We start from the raw sequence: 22,362 nt of genomic DNA on the forward strand, positions 1-22,362 counted from the left end.
TGATGACGAAATTGTTATTGTTATATTAAACTTTTAGTACATAAAGAAGAGTATTTATTTTCCTTATTGACACAAATGGTTATATGTTTATAACATCAAAAAGCAATCGAATAAGTTGTCACTCTTAAAAAAATCAACCTATGTTTCTTTAATTCGTCGTCTGAATAAAAAAACATTTTTTTTAAATTACCCCCCAATTTATGCCTATGAATAAACAATTTATCAAAATATTCTTTTTAAAAATTAATATTTACTATCCAAATAATGCGATTTTCCTTCATCGTTCACACACCATACGCTAAGTCATTCATAGTTTTGCTAAGTCATATGAACTTCATTTTTCATTTCGATACATTATCTTTATTTATCGACCAAAAATATGTTTGAGAGACGTCACGTGTAAGTACGTGTGAGGCTATGGCAGGCGACTTATTTTACTGTCACAATCTTAGTCATAACTGAGGACAGAATAAACTATTACGGAACAAAGATACACCATTGATTTCCAAAAGTGCCCGTTGGAAGTCAGCTCTCTGTTCCCCTTGATTCTGGTCACATCCCGAGGGAACTACTTCCCGCACCCGTATTTGAAAAAGCATACGACCTTTTCCAGGCTCTTAACTGTCTGTGTACCAAATTTTACTTACATTGTTTCAGTAGTTTTAGGAAAGCATGATAGACAACAGAAGTTACTTTCGCCATAAAAAATTAGTAACGATTATTATGAAAATGAACGGTTTCCTGAAACTGATAGCAGCTTCAAATCCGAGTGCATCAACCTCAAAACTCCCCAAACATCTAGTTTACAATACAATAAAGCATCCAAAAGATATAAGTTCTGTCACGTAAAATGAAACGTTGAATAATGCGTCTGAACTCGCGTCTCACTCGATTGCATCTGCTTACTCCGCAGACCACGTAGTGTCGTGATATTTCGCTGTCTTTTAGTGAAATATTTCGTATCTTGTCATTTAAGATGGCATTTTATATTTTCTGTTTACCTTAAGTGGTCAACAGAGTTTTTTTAAAGACCTATGGAGAATTGCAGAATAACTGCTTCAAACCTATCTATGATTCTTAACGGATAATTTCTATACCTACCCTATATTCTATGCAGTTTTTTATAAGTCAATATTGAATCTTATTGCAAATCAACAGATAAGATTAGGTACAGAAAAGGAAATCCTTATATAAATGAAAATTGCCCTTTAGTTCCAAAACCTCTATAGTGATAAATATGTATTTATTCCTAACTAAATTAATGTCCACGTAACATTTTTTCATCATCATCATCCTTTTGCCCTTATCCAAATTATATTTTCTAGCCGGTGCAGCTAGTTTTCTTCTTCCATACGCTTCCGTCAGCCACGTAAAATGTATTTTTTAATAGTGGCTTTAGATGATGAAGCAAAAATTCTAATTTGACACACCCGTGTCGTTGCACCTGTGCACATTGTTAACAATTGGTTATTTAGTTACGTCGCATTTTATAACGTAACTAATGTTTATTGCGCCGAAAATATCTTGCTTTATATAAATTAGGATATGAAAATATTTCATTTGAGTATGTCAAGACATATAAAGACAGATTTTGGAAATATAAAGATCGATAATAAAGAGTTTATTTTCCTTATATAATTTTACTATATAAATAATAATTAATTAAAGTGAAAATTACATGACCACATAGTTTTTGATTGTAAGAAGCATACATACACTTGAGTGCTTTAATGATAAAAATGCAAGACCCACTTTGAAGTAACAACCACAATGTATCTACTATAATATCACTATACTAAATTCATGTCCTATAAATATCCCCCATTCCCTTCCCATAGTATAGAGTTACAGACCCACATTATTTCAGGAATATAACACCAGGTTGGACAGGCCTACACGTCACTAAATAAAGTGACCGAGGCAATTCATCAAGGGTCCTTTCTTACTTGCCACGGATTAATGAGTCAATGAAGTGATCATTGCATTAATTATATTTATGAACTGTTTTCGCCCGCGACTTAGTTGGTGGTACCGTTTAGCTTTTTGACGAATTTCATTGCAATCAGTTTAGTATTTTCAGCAAAAATAACCAACTTGCTTTCGCATTAACGAAAAATTATTTTGTCTGTTTGTGATGCTTTCAAGTCAAAATGCTGAACAGATTAATATTAAAATATATCGTGGAAAAAAGTAAGTCCTTAAATACGACTTTAAGCTACCTACTTTTTATCCTGTTTTGGTAAAAAATTATCCCGAAGACCGCTTGTTACGGTTTGTTGATGAATTTTCTCACAAAAATCCCTCAATAATAGGATTCCAGATTCGATAAGCTGCCAAAGAAATAGGTCATGTTTTGCTACACCCTTTTCAAGTTCAATGGGTGGAAACAAAAGTTATTTTCTTAGTAATATTACTCTTCACATCTCGCAGTAGTCGGCAAACACAAGGTTATTTTTATGAGGTTTGGTCAGACAAATCGATTTACTCGTTAGCATAGAAAAAATGTCTGGACGGAGGTTTTCTATACCTAACCTCATCTAAAATACAAAAAGAGAATAGAATTAGTTACAAAGAGGCATCATAGAAAACTTGCCTTACATATTGATTTCTATCAACAAATAAATATTCCAACTCTCAGTTTTCAGTAGGTCTGTGCGAGTACTGTTAAAAAAATCATACAAAAGTTTTTCGTATTAAAGCCAAAACACAGAGAAACTGAGTCTCATAAGTTGATATAAATGAGCACTCCATTAACTTACTTAACTATGTCTTCTACCACGACCCAACCCTTTTAGTTGCCGCATGACAGAATATGAAATTTTAATTAAAAAATATCTAGCACAAAGCGACTGTAAGATGCGTGGTCGTCATGTGGACATTCTGTGGCGTAGCTGTGGTCGTTATGTGAAATATGTGGGCCTAATGGGTGTCGCGTAATACGGTTCTACTGCAAGTTTCAATTACGAAGGAATTTGTGTTATGAAATGTGGAATTTTGTGTTTTAACTATCTTCGTTTGAAGTCAGGTCGCTCGTACATTGAAGTAAGTATAATAAATTATAGTCTATACGCACACGTTCCTTGAAAATGCCGATAATAGATTAGTAAGGTAATATTTTATTTTGCAGTCCCGTTCTATAGTTACTAGTCTATCTGTCTGTCTATCTTGCAAAGCATGTTTTCTTAAAAATAATATACTTTTCAGCCTATCTACCCGACAGAAGTTCATAATATTCATAGCACAAACAAACAGCACAACAGAGCCACAATGCAAAAACTTCCCTAAAATTGCGATGCACTTTAAACCCAATACTGTTGCTGGTCTAGTTTCAAACAAAATTGCTGCAGATTTTATTGACACGAACTAAAATGTCCCAATATGCGGTGTGGCCACTAAACTCGCGTTTGTGTTCCGCTACGCTCGGTTGCGTGTCGAACAGCTAGTTGAAGGTCAAACATGGCTTAATGTCAAAGTTACTAAGAAAGTTTATAAGGGGAGAACATAAGGAAGTTCATAAGTGGAGTATATAAAGGGAGTAAATAAGGGGAGTACATAAGGAAGTAGATAAGAATGTACATAAGGGGAGTACCTAAGGGAGGTACATAAGGGAAGTTAATAAGGAAGTGCATAAGGAGAGTACATAAGGAGAATACATAATCGGAGCATAATTATAAGCGGAGTAAATAAGGAAGTAAATAAAGGGAGTACATAAGGAAGTATATAAGGGGAGTACCTAAGGGAATAGGCATGATGACAAATTTTTAAATTCCTTTGTATGATGTAGGTATACGTCTATTTTATATGAAAAATTATTAATTTTAAGAAAATGCGAAGTTTTTTTTATCAAATAATTGCATTTTTCTCTGTCCACTTTGAATCCGGCGCGAAAACGCTTGTCAGTGTCATGTCGTCACTTGTGACGTCACGACTGAAATTACAAGACGCAAGTAAACAACGCTCGTGCAATTATTAAGTTTTTTGTGTTATTAAATATGAATTCGAAAGGGCATAGGTGTTGTGGGGTCCCCCAGTGTAAGAACACATCCAAAACAACTCCTGATAAGTTATTTGTGTACGTTCCTCACAATAAAAAAATACGAAACAAGTAGCTTAAACTTGCAAAGCGAGATTCAAAAGCAATATTGCCCAGGGTACAACTTTATTTTTGTGAAGATCACTTTGATGTAAGTTATTACATAGTTCTCTAGATTCTAGCATAGTTTATAATGTAAATAACTATTTCGAGGTTAGGTTTCATCTCTCATTGTTTTTTAATTAAACTAGTATACTTACATGGAAGTTTTAACATTTCTAAATTCAGCTGAACAAAAATCTTTATTTGATGCCAAAAACTTTCCCAGCATTATGATATCAATTCTAGGCAAATTAGCGCTGTTTGCCTTGATAAATCCGGGCTCCATAACTCGTGTTATAAACAATTAATTAATTAAAAACAAAGATCGCAGTGGAAGTTCACAATAACGAAATGTGACGTTCTCGCGCTTTCGCGCGAGTTGTTTTCAGAGATGACGTCACGAGCTCTGATTGGTGTTCAAGATATCATGGCGGATTGCCTTATTTCGTAATTTTATTTTATAAAAATACATATTAATCACATTATTAATAAAGAAAACAATGCGCGTTTTATATTCCAAGCTTCAAGTTTAATTCAATAAATATATTATTTTAATGATTTTTGATTACTGTCATCATGCCTATTATATAAGTGGAGTACATAAGGGGAGTATATAAGTTGAATACATAAGGGGAGTACATAGGGAAGTATATAAGGATGTACATAAGTGGAGTACATAACGGGAGTACACAAGGAAGTACATAAGTTGGATACATAAGGGGAGTACATAAAGGGAATACATAAGGAAGTAGATAAGGATGTACATAAGGGGAGCACATAAGGTAGTATATAAGGAAGTAGATAAGGATGTACATAAGCGGAGTACATAACGGGGCACAAGGAAGTACATAAGTTGGATACATAAGGGGAGTACATAAAGGGAATACATAAGGAAGTAGATAAGGGTGTACATAAGGGAATTACATAAGTGGAGTACATGAGCGGAGTACAAAAGGGGAGTACACAAGGGGAGTACATAAGGAAGTTTATAGTATAAGTACCTACTGGCCAAAGCAGGCTTTGAAGTTAGCGAACTACTTAGTTAAAAATATAGGTCCCTACAGAGTTGCATTAATTTAAATCGGCATACTTATCTTTGTATTATCTTTTTAACTGCTTCACACACTTCCTCTGCCACTTAAAACAGCCAACCAATTTCAAAGCTTTATTTACCCAAAAAACCTACACTAAATCGCTGTTCTCCAGGCCGCACTCCGAGCGCGGGGTGTGAAAGTAGCCGAATGGCAGTAGTTACGGGACTAGAACAGCAGTACGGCAGTCTACGGCGGTCTACGGCAGTCTACGGCAGCTCCGGCAGTCTACAAACAGATTGTGTCGCTAAGAATTTGTATCCGACCTGTTTGTATTTGTTCCCATTTCCGAACGAACCGATTGAACGGTTTTAGATTGAGTTATATCGTGTTTGTCGCCAGATATTTCTGCGTGAGGTTTGTGTGGGACGTTTAAGTTATCTTCCTGGTCTATTTTTGTTGCTATAAAGGTTAAATGCCGATTTAGTATCGATACATGAAATATCGATTTTAATTTACTTTTTGAAGAGGTGTAACTTTTCGATACACACTTTTAGTCGCATATTTTTATCAAAGTAATTATAGTGTTATGATGCCGCGGCCGTACTAAGCTTAAGCTTCAAACGTAAAACATACCTTGATAAAAAAGCATACCAACCATTAATTTCGCTCATTAATTTTAAAGTAGCACCAAAAACACGTGCTAAAAATTATGCCCTTCCGACGTTAACGACTCATTTTAAAAATTCACAATGTAACCCTTCTAGTTTCAGAGGGAAATGTCCAAGCAAGGACACCACTAAATCATACGGTCCGTGTGAATATTGTACGAGTCTCCTATCCATCCTTACTTTGTGACAGGTGACAACGGCCTCGGCTTGTGGGTGACACTGTCACCCGAAGGCCTGGGGGTTTAACTGAAGGTGGTTTTATTAAGTACTACCTTTATAGATATTTTCTTTAGAAGTTTGAATATCAATTTGACCAATAGATTCAAATGGTCAATCAAGACATGACTGAGTTTCTCATGGTAAAATCGTTTATTGTAACTTACTCTCCTATATTTTCGGACAAACCAGGAATTCCCGGAATAAAGGAACTATGTTACTATCAAAACATTTTCAATAAAATAAATCTAATAAAAGGCACAGGTAGAATTAAGGTGATCCCGATCGTAACCAGAAATCTCGTGGGACGTTCAATCGACCAGAAATTGCACTTGGCTCCGATGCCAAGTCTTGCCAAGATACACCTTTGAGCTTCCACTAAAGCTAGCCAGTCGTTCTGACCACTCCTTGAGGCCATTCAGGTAAGTCTGGGACCTTAATGCAGGCTTTGATAAATTGTCCAGTGAACACGCAAAAGCAATTCGGAGCCACTTGAAAATTTCCCCTGAAAAATAAGGTGCACCATTTTCAGAACCCCAATTTGCACCTCGTGAACTATAATTAATCTAATGCTGTTTAAAATTAGGTATCGATAATGGAATATGGTTCTCAAAAATATTCGATTTTTACGTTTTTCTGCATTACAATGGAGAAAGATTTCTTATGCCTTAGCTACAAGTTTGAATGATGACGACCTTTTGTAGAATCATTAAAAATTCACAACATACAAGTAAAGTTTTCTAATCCACGCAGTTACTATGTATTTCGTTAAACACTTCTTATCAAACAATAGGAAAATCGTGACAAAGATCAAATTCCAGAACACAAAGAGTGCTGGAACATTGCAATCCATCGTCCACAATGAAATAAACGCTGCAGCAGAAAACTACAAAGAAACCAATTAATATCCACATTACGGCGATAAAAATCTTCAACGGGAGGAAAAGTATGATGCTTTTCTGGATTCCAGAAACGCTGGGTACCCAACGTAGCGTTATTCCATTCTAGCCTTAAAACAAACCAGTGCCGACAAGGAGATCTTGCACAAAGCTAATTTAGAGGCCACTGCATCTCTCGTTATTTATTACGTCCACTATTGCGAGATTCCAGTGTGGCGTGAATGATAAAACGAAGCGATATGGAGAGAAAAATGGTGGTCTGCTCCACGGAAAGAAATTGCCCAGTTTCTTTGTATGTCCGATAAATGTGTCAGAGGATTATTATGCTAAACTTTTATTGTGAATCCTAGAAATCCATCCTAGGATTCAGAATAAAATTTGAGTGAATTGAAAGAAAAAATATTTGTGGTGCCATAATTGTTATGAATATAAAAGTGATTAATTCACTATTTGTTGTGTAGAAGACTTACATAGATTGACATCAAAACGCAACATTGTCCCTGTTGGGTGTTTATAAATAGAAACATTATAATTTTAAGAAAAGACCATGAAGATATTTTACTCAGAATAATAGTCTTTCCTTGCAAATAAACTTCACTCCAAATGCTGCCCTCCCCAAACAAAATCGCTGTCCTTTCACGACCTGACCCGATCATAACTTTCGACATGAGCACCGCTGTTTCATAAATATTGCAATATGCACCTTATCATAACGACAAATGGTCCAATTTAGGTAATAGGCTGTATTTTATTAATGCCTCTAGAGTTGTCCTCTTTGCCCTGGGTGATATTGTTACTTGATTTCATTTTTAAGAAACAACTCGAAATATTTTGAAAGGAATTTTGTTGAAAGAATTTTTAAACAACGATGTGCACTATGGTGCCTTTATCCATCATCACAGAACACTGTTTTTGGCGCCTTTAATAATAACTAAAAATATATAACAGACTAGCTTCCGCCAGCGGCTTCGCCCGCGTGGTGTGTTGATAAAAAGTAGCCTATGTGTTAATCCAGGGTATTACCTATCTAAATACCAAATTTCAATCAAATCGGTCCAGCTGTTTTTGCGTGATTGAATAACAAACATACATCCATACATTCTCACAAACTTTCACATTTATAATATATAAGTAGGAAGTAGGATGTTATGTATGGGTATTGCAAACACACGCGGTTGCAATAATTGCTATAATATTTTTGGAAGGCGCTTCAAACCACAAATCTCACTGACGGGGAGCATTTTTTTGTATTTTTGTCACAAGTGAGTGTCGGTAACTTATTACCTAAAAACGGAGTAAGATAATAATAATAAACAGCTTTGAAATTGAAATATTTGCTTATTTAAATACCAAGTTCTGAAATGTTTCCTAGCGCTTAACAACTAGAGCAATAAATCAAAAAGCAATAAATTATTCTCAAGCATACTAAACTTTCTTTAACAATATCCCAAGATTGCTGAGATCTTCGAAAAACGAAGCTAACACAGAGCATCCAAAGAAAGCGATAGCTTTAACGATATTTTCTCAAAAAGACAGTTTTAAATGTAGTTAAACCGAGTTAAACTTAGTCCACGTTTTTTCGTTTCGCCGACTTGAGCTTAAATACAACAAACAACGATACTTGGGTTCCGTGACTTTAAAACATTTGGGAAATCCTCGGAAATAGACAAAAGTGCATTATTTATTGTGGGTAATGTAACCCCGAGATAAGTTACTCTGCAGTTTTCGCCTAAATTAAATTTGCACTACTTTACGCCATTCAATAAAACTTGTCTATCATAAAAAAAATAACGACAGTTTTACGTACAAGTATCTCAGAAAGTTTTTGATGCTTCCATCGTTCTCATAATCAAGATCAAACACATCGTTGCTGACCGTAGGCAGGCCATATCGTAAAACCCAAAGTGGATAGTGAAAAGACAAACTCTTCGCAAATATCTCCCTAAGTTATTTTTACGAAACCCAAGAGATACAGGTGGCCTTTTTGCCAGATACGATACGTTACAATAGTGGTTCCTAAAAGCATTACGCTATCACACTTAAAACGCAATATTTTAATATCCCGTGCTATTTCCAGCGTCCATAGGGAACCCGGTCCCTCAGGGTCTCACTGCCCTCCCCGGTACATTAGCATAAATTAAGCGAGAGGAAATTTCAGTGTCGACGCAAAAAATGTGTGAGTTAAAAAATATGGCAATTTAGCTTAGCTTTAATTGCTTTGGGACCGAATTAATTGTAGCCGAGCGATGCTTTCTTGTTTATTTTTTTGTTTCCTTTTGAACTAAGGTTATAAGGAGCAGACTAGATGTTTAAAGAAGGGTTCATTTGTTTACTTCGTTCGCCGAAAGGTAATTGCGTTTGGGTTTTTTGGGGAGAAACTTATTTAATTTACAAAAGTAGGTTGTTGGGTTATCTAGGTTCGGGGTAGTCTGTAAATAAGGATTTCGCTTTCTTATTTATTAACAGACTTGGAAACTTACAGCTGGTAAATTATCCTTAAAGGCTCGAGCAGACCGGATGCGTATCCGTAACCACGCGCGTAGTCACGCGCGTAGTTACGGCGTAACCATGAGTTGTAATGTATGGAAATGTATGAGACAGGCCACACCGCTTGCGTAACGACGCGCGTGTCTACGTTACGCAAGCGGTGTGGCCTGTCTCATACATTTCCATACATTACAACTCATGGTTACGCCGTAACTACGCGCGTGACTACGCGCGTGGTTACGCATACGCATCCGGTCTGCTCGAGCCTTTAGATTTATGTCTGTTTTTGTCGCCATCAAAACAGATTCTCTAAACAGCTCTTAATAGTGTTATAAGTCCTCTCGCAGCCATTGAAATACAAAACATGTCGACATTATCAGAGAAACGTATGCAGCATCAATCATGGCTGCCATTTATCACATGCTCCGTCACTACAGCTGACTACATATGACGCAGTGTACCAGTGGGAAATGCACGAACTGTATATATTTTAGCATCAGCAGATTACTTATCCAGGTTTTTACCAAATAATGAATTTATTAACTTTCTGGTAGCCTAGTAGGTTTGGAGATCTCCTTTCAAAGGGAAGCTATCATGAAAATGTTCTTGACTGTTTTATCTAGCAGCATCGGAAAAGAGAAAATTGTCTTCGCACATAAAGAGAATACCAATTACAAATGAATAAATTACTAACTAAAGAACAGCAATAAACATATTTAGCTCCAAAAACAAAGAGAAACAAAGGATAAATTCTACTAAACAGGTAATTTTCCATTTTCTTTTCGTAAATTGGGTCTGCAGGTACCAGGCCAGTTAATGAAAAACCCAGATACCAATTAACATACTCCGGCAAGTTCAGATACACTCGGAATTGGTTTTGTAAGACAAATGGGACCTTGGGATAGGAAGACTTGCTATCTCCTAATGGAACTAAACGATTGCATTCTAAACAGGGGTCTTCAATTAGTTCAAGTTTTCTTATTAGATTTTCGTGATTTTCATTGAAAGTATCCGTTGGGTCTGATCACTTGCTAGTTTCCTCAATGAAAGTAGAAATTGGAAACTTCCACTGTGCTAGAGAGGTAAAATGAGGAAAAAGGATCGTTTTTCCAAAAAGAAAAAATGCTATAGGTACCAATAGTGAAGATAAAAAGCTGATAAAACAAAGAATATTCAAAAGCTTCCAAAATATTAATTGAACCAGTCTTCTAATTTCCCAACTTATTAACAGTCATCAAAGATCTCAAATAGGCTGAACCAAATCCCACGATAGCATCCTAATCACCATCCAAAACAATCAGGTCTCCTGGCTCATAAATATACCGTCCAGTATAGTGAACACTTGACTTTACCGCGTTATGCAGCGTACTCCCTGAGGCACCATAAGGACTGCGGTCGCGATCTAGATTACACTGCAGTGCCTGGTCTTCTGATTTAATTTACACGAACTAAGCACCGTTCTGTGGACTGCTGTCGTGAAACTTAGAGAGGAAAAAATATGCTGCATATTTTAAAAGATGGTACTTACATTAACTTTTACCAGACTTATAACAGTCTTTGACAGGACCGGGGCCATATTGTGATTGGCCAATGCAATAAACAGGTTAAGGTCTCGGGTCTTAATGGTAACAGAAATGTAGCCATCTCACATTCCATTAAAAAGTTATCATTTCACTATAATAATCAATCATAAGAAGTCAATTTAAACGCCGCGAGAAATCAATCATAATCTATAACCATGAGTAAGCCAGTAACAGGACATACCCGAGGTGTGCCAAACACTTATCGCATTCTGTCTCACACACTATGTAACTGCATATTTCTTAAACCATATATTATCTAACGTCCGTCACACATCTGTCTAGTAATTATGCAATTATACTATATATTTTATACACTATATAGTAAATACTTGAGGTCACTGACCACCGTGAGTCATGTCGTGTGGTGTGTTGCGAAAGTTCCGAACTTGCAACAAGAATGTACTTGAAGTTGAGCGGATAATTAGGTGTCACAAACTTGTGTTGCACTTTGCTAGAATGTTCTGCTATTTGCACCTACTGTTGTATGTTACTTTAGTTGAATAGCTTGTTTGGATAACGAGAACGAGATTAAAGGTAATTATGTGTTGCTGATAAAACTGTGTCCAATTCGAGGGCCCAAGAATATAACTTGTAGAAACGTTATATGGGATGCATAATATATAAAGACGCATTTTGTTCAGGCACGCTTAAGATCTGCCTTGTAAAAATCCTACAAACTACATTGTTTCATGAAATGATAATGTTCATTTTGGGCCCTCACAGCAAAACTAGTCAAAAGCTCTCTTAAGAAGACTGTCCAAAATCCAATCAATACTATAATGCATACTAATTGGCAGTCCAGTGTACAGTTGGAACATCGTTTGTAGTACGTCATTACCATCGGTCGAAGATCATTAAACCAACTGATACAGTTCCTTTTCCCTCTGCCAAAAGTACCAGACGCATGTGCCTCAAGATTAAAGTGTATGACATTTTATGTGTGTAACATCGTCTGCCTAGCCTTTTTACGACTATATTGGAGTCGGCCTCCAGTCTAATCGTATGCAGCAGAGTAGGTTCCAGTGTTTTCCGAGGAGCGACGCCCTATCTGACCTCCTCAACCCAGTTACCGCAGCAACCCAATACCCCTTGGTTAGACTGGTCAGATATACCTACTGGCTTCTGACTATCCGTAACGACTGCCAAAGATGTTCAATGGCAAACGGGACCTAGCAATTTGAAATCAATTTTTTTTTGCGCCTATCTTTGTGAATTGTCCATCTCTTCCGTATGTGCTCATACCGGTTCCAGTTGGCTCAATGGTCTGAGTAATCGGTCGCTACTGGGGCAAACTGTGAGAAACTGTCTTTTGTTTTAGATACGCGATCGGACACTACGATACGTTTGATTGGTAGGTTCCTATTGTGAAATAGTGGATAGCCACCATTGGTTTGTGGATTGTTAATTTCATATTTTGTGTATGTTTCAAAGATCGTTTTTTTTAATTTCGTATTATGGTGCATATTTCAAAGATTTATTTTTGCTAGGCAATTATGACAAAAATCCACATCTTAAAAGGAGGTGTTCGAGTGAAGTTCCTACATCTATGCACTGGCAGGTTCAATGGTTTTCTTGTGACAATGTCCATCTACACTTGGTATTTATTTTTGAGGTTTGAGTTTAATACACGTCACTCACCGATGGCACTAAACTTAATAAAATTATCATGTTAACCATCTATTTACAACCAATTTACAAAACACCTATAATCACCAATGACTTAAGTCCCTACCTGGCATCACTCGAAGCAATCCTCACCCCTCATCCCGGTCCATTGACGACGTGATCGCATTATCATAATATTCATCTCGTAATTACTGAAGCGAGCTCACGAAGTACTGCAGAACAACATTACTCGCTTCCTTAACAACTCACCAAATTATATCAATTTGAATTTATTTTAAAATAGCTGTTTTATTTTGGCTGTTTTTGTTACTTTAAAGTGAGTCTTTAATTCTTAAAAATAAAAACGTCTTTTCGTCTAAAAACTAATGCAACTCATAGATTGTCAAAATATTTCAGCCATCCAACGGGCTAACAGCCCACTAACATTTGTCAGTGTGTTGTGTGGCTCATACAATCACAAATTATCTACCTACCTACAAAAACATCTCAACATCAGTCGCAAGGGCGTCAAAGCCGCAATCACACACACAGAAGCCCATTAAAACATCTCAACATCAGTCGCAAGGGCGTCAAAGCCGCAATCACACACACAGAAGCCCATTATCACAAACCAACCATTACAACCCTTTACAACCCTAGCAAAAAAACACCATCTTATTAAATTGTCACGCCGTATCACACCATCTCGTTATCACTGCCATGCCCATATCATGACGCGTTAATGTAAATTGGGACTTACACGAATGGCGCGCGATCGTATCAGTTAACACCTTATCAGTTACGTCACTGATAATGATTGTGTTACTGCTATTGCTTCCTCAATTGTCAGTGAGAACGGTTCAAATGTAAGAGTTAAATATGTCTGTTGCGCTTTTCTCTGCAAAACTACTGAAACCGTAAAAAAGCTGGCACACAGTTAGTCTAGAAACTGATAATAGACATAGGCTAGTTTCTATCCGGGTGCGGGATGTTGTGGCTAGTGTATTCTATTAACTTTGATACTTAGGTTTTTCAGTATGTGATCAAGTATATTATATTGCTATCGGAAATGCGTAGAACCGTATAAAACATAAAGCATCAATAATCTTATGCGGAAGCGGCTAAGAGTGTACTGTACTATTATTTTGGTATTATTTATAAAGTGTTCCTCACATATTTATAACTTTCTCATAATAAGTTTTAAAGTAACAAGATTATGTTTTACTTGTAAAATAATGGCAAAGAAATAAATGGAGACTAGATTATCGAACGTTAAGCAATATTGTCGATATTGTGCGAATTATCTCATATAATACAATGCAATCACTGTCACTTTGTTTTTTAACTTTAATAAAGTTCGATAAGTGTGTGACCCAGATCATGCCAAGAGTGAAAGGTGACACAGATCTTAGTGCGTCAATGATTTAGAACTGCTATTTAAGACAGAATGTCAACTGGCTCGTTGGTCTAGGGGTATGATTTTCGCTTAGGGTGCGAGAGGTCCCGGGTTCAAATCCCGGACGAGCCCAAATGTTTTGTAATATTCTAACATGTATCTGAGTATTTTTGAACAGTTTAGACTCACGGGATTTTAACTTATATTTTATATTTCCTAAGTATTTATGAACTAAATCGTATTTCCGTAAGAAAAGTAAGAGTTTTTTATAAAAATCCTGATTTGGGTCACGATACGCGTTGAATAATATAGCAGATACATCGCTTGACATTCGCACTTGCGAATAAACAGGAAGTGTGGGGGTGTTTGGGGTGTTGGAGGTGCCAGGGGGTGCTGGGGGGTGTTACGACGTGTTGTATTGTACATTTGGATTTAGTTGATTTTTATAATTTATCTTTCTTTAGCCGACATGGTGTGTTTTCGTGAGGAGAAATCCGAATACTTAGATTTCAGGCATCAACAATGGTGAAAGAATGATCATAAAACATCCTGTGTATGTGTATAAAGAATGTGTTATTCTTTTATGTACGACAGCATGTTAAGAAATAATAAAAAAATGAGTTTTTCCAGATTGCCCCGCTTAGAAGGCCTATTTAGGTATAAACTAAATAACCTGAATGAATTATTGTTACTAGAGGTTAGGTATTGCTATAATAGATAGATATTTTTATATCCATATGCTTCTTCTTCTTCTTTTTAACGTCTTGTGACGGGATCCGCTTTCTGTATCTTCTTCTTCCATATCGCTCTATCCAGGACATCTTCCTCTTCGAGTTCGCAGATCTTCATGTCTTTCTTTACGACACCCAACCACCGCATATGATATATTTATCGTTAGTTTTATATCCATATGCAATTTGTTAATATTTATTCTCTTGATAACGATAACTATGTCATAACCAGCCGTCACATTATCGCCCACTGGTGATATAGTCAAGTTGACTACTGAATATTGCCTGGTTATCGATACAGCTAAATGGTAGAAATCAGCCTGAAACACAACATCCTTAAGATAAAAATCCCTTCCGAATACAAACAATTAAGGTTGATCGACTGCCCCCGGCTAGTGGCTAATTAATAAAATGACCGGCTTAAATGTAACCGTCTCACTTCGGCCAAAGTAGGAAGGTCACGGCCATGGAAAACAAAATGAAGAGCGGAGATGCCAAACGGAACATCTCCTAAGAATGTAGCGTCATCAAAATAAGGGCGCGCTAGGGCCGAAGAACGTTACTGGCTACACCTTCTTTGGAACCGCCCATTTTTTGTAAAACCAAAAATCATCGACGGCTATGTCAATGAAGCCATAGGTTGCGTCATACCTATTTTACCTAAAAATTAATAAGTAGGTAAGTACTTTACCAGTCATGCGTGTACCATGTACCAAGTATTTCGCGGAATAACCAGGTGAAGCTGACACGTCAAATATTCGTAGCAATTTGTAAATAACGAGAAAAGTGATAACATTTCCTAGTATAGTAAGTTCAACTCAGTCTTGCGCGCGGCCTTATGTGTGGGTAACCCTTGTACATACACAGTGACTTTGTGTGCGTGACAAGAGGTACAGTCGGGTACAAATACAGTTATTTAGGGGTTGTATACGGCTGTTTAAAGTACAGTTATTACGTAATTTATAGTTCGGCCATTCAGAGAATGCGTTCCTGACACGTCGCGATTGAACTGACGACGTAACTTTGCAATGGCGTTGCAGTTACGATAAAAATATTTTTGCTGGTTGTTTACCGTTTTAACAATTGAGGAGCATTAAAACAACATTATTATATCAATAATCAATGAATGTAGTTACGTCGTCAGTTCAATCGCGACGTGTCAGGAACGCATTCTCTGAATGGCCGAACTATAGTTTATTTATTTATAATGATTCTGTATCGCTACTTGAAAAATCAAATGATGAATTTTCGGATTCGCTACTTTCACCAATGTTAATTATAAATTCTGACTCCATGTCAAAATGTCTATAGTATTCTTCTTTTTTCTTTTGTACATGTCGACAAGTATTACCCAACATCCCTTCATCAATTTGACTTAAACGTTCATTTATGAGTTTCATTATTTCCGTCTTATTTTGGTCGACATTATGCGAAGCAATATAATTTTTTAAAATTCCCCACACATTTTGTTTCCATTATTATACTAAATTATAGGTCTTTTACATTCTTAGTCCACACATTTATTTATTGTCCGCGTACCCCGAGCTAGAAAATATGTAAGGAGTATTTAATTCATCTTAGATATTTCACTTCATTTATTTCTTAGATACTGTCAATGTCAATTTGAAAAGCCGTATGAGAAAATAATGATAAACTGTAAAATGTAATAATAAAAAGCTTTGAATGTTGTTTCATTTTTTTGAAACGCTACCTGACTCCTTAAAACATTTTCTCCGTGAAGAACTAGACATTTTCGTAAACGACTGTACCCATAACAAAAAGCGATAAGAACACGTCATGCTCGGACGACGTCACTGTCACACGAATGAAAGTTGTATATTTACAAGCCGACACACACATAGGGCCGCGCGCAAATCTGAGTTGAACTATCTATAATAAAATATTCTTTGAGTAAAGGAAAAAGGGTTTTTGTTTATGTAAATGTCAAGTGATGTGATGTCTTGATGTTTGAGAAATATTAGAGTCATGAGTATCATGTTAGGATCCTTAGAAATTATTATTGTAGACTAGGTTTTTCCCTCGGTTCCAACCGTCTCAAAAGGGAATTAACGCACCGAGATAAAATATAGCCAATTTATGTTTCTTCTTAGGCTTTAGAACGAACAAACACGGTCACATTAATATTATAGCCCGGTCAAAATAGACATAAAAGTAGTGGTCAAATAACAAAAATTCCCACAAAGCTGATTTTTGGTGGAGAGCTAGATTTGATCATTATAAATAAAATACTAAAAGTCCCCATCGATCCCATGTGTGCGTCAAAAGTTATTCGAGGTCAAATGTCAAAATTTTAGGTTTTTTGTTTTTTTTTTCGAAAACGGTAAGTTTTATCAAAAAAGACGTCAGACCAAAGTTTATTTATAATGATCAAATCTAGCTCTCCACCAAAAATCAGCTTTGTGGGAATTTTTGTTATTTCAAATATCTATTTTGACCGGGCTATTAGCAAGGGTTTGAAAAAACTTATTTTGATATACCTAATATTGTGTATTTTTTACTTTCAAATACATATATGTACATAAAAATTCTGTGAAATTACGTCCTCATATACACTTTCCGACATTCTTCTACCGCGTAATAGAAATCACTCTAATTAACAATAATGGTTCTATAAGCAATTGTAAACATTTGATTGAAAACTGCGTAAACTACAATAATATTCTATTTATTATTTCTAATGTATTCCATTGTTTTACACACAATGTGAACAAAAGCACATTTACTCAATACGTAGCTATTTTTTAGAGATACTTGAATAGACTTTGCTCACAAAGATGTCATAGTTTCGAAACAAATAAGACGAAAACGTTACTATGGCTTGATATTACTGCATTCCATGTATCACATTTAAGCTACTGCACATATCCGGGATAAAATATAGCCTATGTCATTTGGCTATTGAGGCTCCCCAAAAGTGAAATAATTTTTCAGATCGGTTCATTAGTTTTAGGGCCTTTGATTTAAACACAAATAAAAAAAATCGTCTTAGTATAGATTATTATATTTTATTTCAGGAAAAGGGGTGAGCCATGTCTGTGTGTACTAAAAGAATTTAAATACATATTGTGTTTTTCTGTTAAAAACCTCTGATAACCCTAAAGAATAATTTAATTAAGTTAGCAGATTGACAAAGTCACTTCTACATAATATAAAATATGTAATTTACTTCACACATCTACTATGTATGTCGTGGGAATGTTTGTATGTTTGTTAATTAATTTATTTGCGAAACTCACATTGTCATTGATACGTGTCGACACTGCTCTTGTCTTGTCAATGAACTTTATACACTCGCGGGCAATGAATTCGGGTCAGTTGCATACAACTTTTTAGAAATAAATCAGTTTTATTTTCAAGGTGAATTTTATTAAACTCCTTACATTCTTCTATTCTTCTGGCTGACTTAAAATAAAATTAAAAGTTTCCAAAAAACTTCTACTTTTATTAATGGAAAAGAGTAAATAACCAATCAAGGAGGCTTAAATTATCCAGACAATTTTAAATTTTCCAAAAATAACCTAACCTTTGAAGCACAGCAAGTTTCAGAGACAATTTTTTCAGCGATAAGCTCCACTTTATTTACTACATCATCAAATAAATAAGGACTCTCACACCAATATAATAGTAGGTATCGAAACCAACCGAGCATTTTTGTTTTTAATATTTTTGAATTTAGTCCGATATTTATGAATAACGGCTGAAACCTGCGCAGTTCAGATATAACAGAGCTGTTAATACCAAATAGTTTTTCCAAAATCGCTTCACTAAGCCTCAATAAAACTTTAGCATTCAAATATAAAAATCCTAGTACTCAAGTTATGGCCTATTCAGGTAGCCTGAAAGCTATTAGCAAATATTGACTGCTGCTGTTAATAGTACAGAGGTATTTTATAAATTTTCACTGGTGCTATGCATTCAGGATATTGGTGGGAAGCTTAGTATACAACAACTTTCACAATATACCCAGAACATGGAATGAATCGTGAGTGTATAAAAGACGAGATTCTGCAGTCGGACAAAGATGGGTTTAGATTACAATTAGTATTTATATTGGAGTTGGTTGGTAACTATTTATATTGGAGACCACTGCTCGTACCGGGATAAAATATAGCCTATGTTACTCGGGAAGAGTGTAGCTTTCCAACAGTGGAAGAATCTTTCTAATCGGTTCAGTACTTTCGGAGCCTTTACAGTACAAACAAACAAAACAAAATCCTCTCAGATATATTATATCATAGTATAGAAGACGAGATTCCCACAAACAAGTACACAACACCATCAAATTCTCTCACCAGCAAATTCTCTGTTGCATACAAAAGGCAAATTCACAAATAAAACCAGATTAACCATATTGCTACAAACAATAATCAGCAAAGGATAATTCAGAATGAATGAGCTACAGTACAGGGTACAGAAGTAAGTTGCAACGCGCCTTGTACCCGTTGCAGCAACGTGCGCGGTTTGCATACTAATGCTGCAACTAAGCCTGCGTCTTACCCCCTCATGTATATTGAACAGCCCTGACGAACTTCAACACGATATTAAATACTATGTTAATGACTTGAAGGTGCTGAGGTAGGTGACAAGAGATTATTATTGTTTTTATGGAAAAGAACACTTATTTTCATCCATACTTTTAATCTGCTCATACTGATCCATCCAAAAAACACCACCTTCTCAGGATATGTTTTCCAAAATCTGTTTACATTTAGATCAATCGTGCGAGACTAACTGGCTAAACGGAGTAACTACCACATATAAAACATCCAAACATATTAAGGATGATCAAAATACATGCCCAAACATCAGTCAAAGCACAAAATAACAACATAACCTGTAAAACACCGTCAGGTATGATACAACACACAATATTACCTACTATGAAACTAATATTTTCCTTGCCTAAAATTCCCGGCTCCCGGAGGACAGAAAACATTTAGGTTACATTGTCTACACCCCTCCTACTCCCCCCCCTCCCCGTAGGAGGGTAGAATTGCCGATTTACGTCAAATATTTACTGTACACATTACGCACTGCTTACGACAAATACATTTTGTTGTGCGGGTATTTTGTTGTGTCGCTGTTAATCGGTTGCCTCGAGGAGTGTTTTTGTCGACTGATTGTTTACTTTATTGTTACTTAGAAGTTGGTAAATAAACAGAAATAGGATACTCTACTAACTATCTGCTGCTAATACACTACCACCTATGTACCATTAATGCAGAATTTGGCAAACAAATTGCAAAAATATTATTATGTTGTATCCTGAAAGTTTAGAACAATGTGCGAGTATGAAGACACAGAGATCATTAAAATTAAGCACTAGTGTCTTGTAACAAATACCTACTCATTTAGGTCAAGGCCATATTAAGTCACCTGGTAGGAAGATAAAAGTTAAATCTTACGGTCTGGCATATTAAGTAGCCGAGAATGCTATCTCATTAATTTAAAAAATAACTCTGTTCTTTGTTACACTTCAGTGTTTAGAAATAGCTATAGCATAGGCATTGCCGCGGATAATTAAGAAAACGTAATCGAAAACAAAGCAATGTCTTCCTTACCACGGCTGATGTGTCAATTTTGATGATTTGTGTCGTTAATGATTTGTCGACTGCTTTGACGAAATCGAAACGACAATTTCGTAGGTGACAAGGTCTTCAAACGATTTGGCATAACTTTTAAACTAGCTGGAGAATTACACTTTTAACTCTTTCAAAAGACTGAAACATTGCGTTTCTATTACGCTTATAAAAGATGTTTTATAAGCAAATTCCACTGTCACCTCAGTCTTCCCTTTCCATCGCTTAAAATTCCCAAATACTGGGAATTTGTTTACCATCATCTAGTCCAGTAATTTTTCAGCTCCAAACACCACAATCTGCCTATCCTCTTCCCAACAACCTTCTAGACTCTGAACAATCTTCTAGAGTCTGATTCAGCTGAACTTAGCGTAGACTAAGTGCTCATCGAACCCACATAACACAGTAACACGATGCTTCCTAAGAGGGTTGTTTATTTACCATCTAATTGCATAGAAAAACGTAAGCAAAACAGTACAAAGAAGCTCTTAAACGGAACTGCAAACAAATATAATAAATTACCGCGGAATCGTATAGAATGTGTCCTACACACAGAAAAGACAACGACAGATTAACATGGATACGATAAATATTTAATTCAATTTATCCTCATTACGAAAAAGGGATGAAAACCTGTCAAGTGCGTGTTGGTTTAAGTGTTGAGTATTCCGTAGCTAATTAATATCCTCTTGTTTAAATAGGTAGGGTTTAGGTTCGCCTTTATACGTACGTTTTTGTGTAATGTTTAATGAGGTGGATACCTAAATGGTAACATGACATATAAAGTATAACACCTGCAATATACACATTAAATAATAGATAATATAACATGTTAAAAGATATGGTGGACATAAAATGTACTTAAATACACGTAAACCTGATTTGTAGAAAATACTTTGGCGATGTCGGTACATTAAAATTTTACATCAAAAACCACTGAAGGACTTAAGACAAATTGAGTGAGATGATTTTTAATATTTCCATGGAACCCTCAGACCAGGGTACCCTTTTGATCCCTTCTTAGTGGGTGCTTACGAATTTACAGCCGGGGAAAGGATTACTGAACACACATAACCGGATTTAGGCGAATCTATTTGCGAGTAGACTAAGATCAGCATTGTTTTCTTTTGTTTGCGCTAATGCGTTGTTCGTGGCTCTATGAGAAGGGGTTTTGTTACTTGAAACTGAGGTTAATGTGTGGCCTAGATTCTTTGGCATTTTGTTGAGTCTAAATTAGTTTGGGCTGTGAGAAAATATTTAGAATAAAAAAAAATGAAAGAAATATAGAGATAGACCTCTTGATCAAGATCATCTTGAATTTATTTTTGGGAAGATCTTTAATCCAAAAATAGAATAACTTTAATTCCCATAGTCATGGTAATTAACAGAACTAATTACGTATGTACAATATTACAAAAATAAAGATATTTTCTCGGCAGCTTTTCTTTCTAAGCAAACATTTTCATGTTAATAGCGAGGTAACGGATTAACTTGTGTTATGCACAAGCTAGTTACTGCTTAGGTTACAAAGTTATCTGCTTTTAACCAACGAGTACATTTTCTAAGAAATATTCTTGGTACGCGTAGTTCTTAAGAAAAACGTGCTTTTATGAAAAATAATAGAACCTGGGTTTTCTTGTTGCGTGAAGTTTTTTTTTAACACAGATTATTTGTGTTAAATATCTGTATTTATACAAGGACTAATAGAGAAAAATAAATAAAACAATCCTTTTTTAATATCTAGGTTCTAGTTTAGGGCCGTAGTTTTACACTTTGAGGCAATCCTGACATTTTTCGCACAATTTTTTTGAAGAATAAATGAAAATCTATATTTTTGAAGTGCAAGAAAAAAAAGTCACATCCACACAAATCTTTCCGTCGCCATTCGCGTTGTATTGAGTTATTGGCGATCTTCGGTATACGCAACAACCTATACAACATACTCAGTCACTATACAGAAATACGACAGAAAACTCAATCACTCTATGAAGCGATACGGGCACTTTGA

At 35.8% G+C, this 22,362-nt stretch overlaps 1 non-coding gene across 1 annotated transcript; it reads left to right on the top strand.

The window, feature by feature from the left end:
• The first annotated feature begins 14,083 nt into the window (after positions 1 to 14,083).
• On the top strand, positions 14,084 to 14,155 carry Trnap-agg. The gene has a single exon. It is a non-coding gene; the product is annotated as a tRNA-Pro (tRNA).
• Positions 14,156 to 22,362: the final 8,207 nt, after the last annotated feature.

Source organism: Helicoverpa zea, chromosome 14 (assembly GCF_022581195.2).
Source record: "Helicoverpa zea isolate HzStark_Cry1AcR chromosome 14, ilHelZeax1.1, whole genome shotgun sequence".
In the NCBI taxonomy this organism is placed as follows: domain Eukaryota; kingdom Metazoa; phylum Arthropoda; class Insecta; order Lepidoptera; family Noctuidae; genus Helicoverpa; species Helicoverpa zea.